Here is a 2,340-nt window from a genome sequence, read left to right as displayed (position 1 = left end):
AAATTAATGGGTGGTGAATATGTGGACACATTACTCATAAAAACAGGTAACAAATTTTGGCAAGATGTCCTTAAACATTATAAAAAGATGTATCTTAAGTGTCATTCTAATGATGCTCATGATTTTGTTTCAGAATATATACACTATAATATAAACATACTAAGAGACAGGAGAGTGGTTTATATTAAGCAGTGGGATGAACACGGTATATACCACGTGAAAGATTTGTTGAATGATGAAGGTGGTTTTCTTGACAATAAAAAGGTTTCCAGAAAATATCCAAATGTTACAACGAATCACCTATTATATATTGGAGTCATCAATGCTATAAAGAAATATCAAAATAAATTACATGTTACACTGGCTGCTAGATATAAGCTACTAGAACCGAAAATTTGGACAGTAATCGCTAAAGGCAACAAAGCTATATATTCAGTTCTTATTTTCTCAGATGTTCAACCTGCTGCAATTATCAAATGGAACAAAAATCATGAAAATCTAACTTGGAAAAATGTATTTTAAAAATGCCATCAGTCAACATCTGACACACAGTTGATATGGCTCCAGTTCAGACTTTTGTTACGAATTCTACCAACAGGTAGATATTTTTTTCTGCATAAAGTGATTGACTCGCCCCAATGTTCTTTTTGTGGCGAAAAAGAAGAAACAATTGTACACCTTTTAAAAGTTGGTTTTTAACTTATAAATAGAAGTAAAAGTTGGTTTTTAACTTGCAGATAGAATGAAAAGTTGGTTTTTAACTTACAAATAGAAGTAAAAGTTGGTTTTTAACTAACAGATAGAATGAAAAGTTGGTTTTTAACTTACAGATAGAAGCAAAAGTTGGTTTTTAACTTACAGATAGAAGTAAAAGTTGGTTTTTAACTTACAAATAGAAGTAAAAGTTGGTTTTTAACTTGCAGATAGAATGAAAAGTTGGTTTTTAACTTACAAATAGAAGTAAAAGTTGGTTTTTAACTTACAAATAGAAGTAAAAGTTGGTTTTTAACTTGCAGATAGAATGAAAAGTTGGTTTTTAACAGACAGATAGAATGAAAAGTTGGTTTTTAACTTACAGATAGAATGAAAAGTTGGTTTTTAACTTACAGATAGAATGAAAAGTTGGTTTTTAACTTAGTGTGTGCGTGTGCGTGTGTGTGTGTGTGTGTGTGTGTGTGTGTGTGTGTGTGTGTGTGTGTGTGTGTGTGTGTGTGTGTGTGTGTGTGTGTGTGACAATCACTGGGAACAATTTTTTAATTACTTTTTTACATTCATTATCATTTTGATTCTGTTGTTGATTAATTAAAGACTTCCCTTTTACGAAACCCGTTTAGTAATGATTCTTTAATTGTATATTTTATCTACTTCGACTGATGTCAAATATTCATCTTTGATTGTGCTCTCCCGTCTACCCTGTTTCCCCCCCGCCCCCCCACCCCCACCCCCACCCCCCCCAAGACCCCCATCCCATTCCTGACCCTACAACTCACCCCCACCCCCACCCCTTTATCTCCTTCTTATTTATTGATTTATTTAAATTCCAATGATACCATTTGAATGTGAAACTTTGATTATTTTACCGAGGCTTGTGTTTATACACAGTGATGTGGAGTGATGGCCTAGAGGTAACGCGTCCGCCCAGACAAGGCCTCCGGCCCATAACAAAGGAGTGGGCCACTAACAAAAAATATTACATAATGAATCAAATAGTGTAAATAATATATCAATGCGCATGTGACTCTTGCAAGCTCTCTCTCTCTGTCTCTCTCTCTGTCTGTCTCTCTCTCTCTCTCTCATTATCTCTCTCTCTCTCTCCTCTCCCCTCCCTCAAACACATGCACGCACGCATATACACACCCACATACACGCTCGCGCGCTAAACACACAGATCCAGCGATCTGGATTAAGTGAAATGCTGACAAGTTAACAAAACTTACAAAAATTAATTACAAATTGCAAGAATCGGAAAAAAGGGGGAAGGGGGGGTGGGGGGGGGTTGATGTATACGCCACAGGGTAACAAAATGCATACCTATATTCATCCACTCGTGTCCAAGTACAAAAAGCTCCGCTCTCACGCCAAAAGCCTTGCATAACGCGTCCGCCTAGGAAGCGAGAGAATCTGAGCGCACTGGATTGAATCACGGCTCAGCCGCCGATATTTTCTCGCCCTCCACTAGACCTTGAGTGCTGGTCTGGACGCTAGTCATTCGGGTGAGACCATAAACCGAGGTCCCGTGTGCTAGCATGCACTTAGCGCACGTAAAAGAACCCCCGGCAACAAAAGGGTTTGTTCCTGGCAAAATTCTGTAGAAAAATCCACTTCAATAGGAAAAACAAA

This window comes from Babylonia areolata, chromosome 32, assembly GCF_041734735.1.
Source record: "Babylonia areolata isolate BAREFJ2019XMU chromosome 32, ASM4173473v1, whole genome shotgun sequence".
Classification (NCBI taxonomy): Eukaryota; Metazoa; Mollusca; class Gastropoda; order Neogastropoda; family Buccinidae; genus Babylonia; species Babylonia areolata.
The sequence above is the reverse complement of the archived record's forward strand: the minus strand, read 5'-3'. Positions refer to the sequence as shown.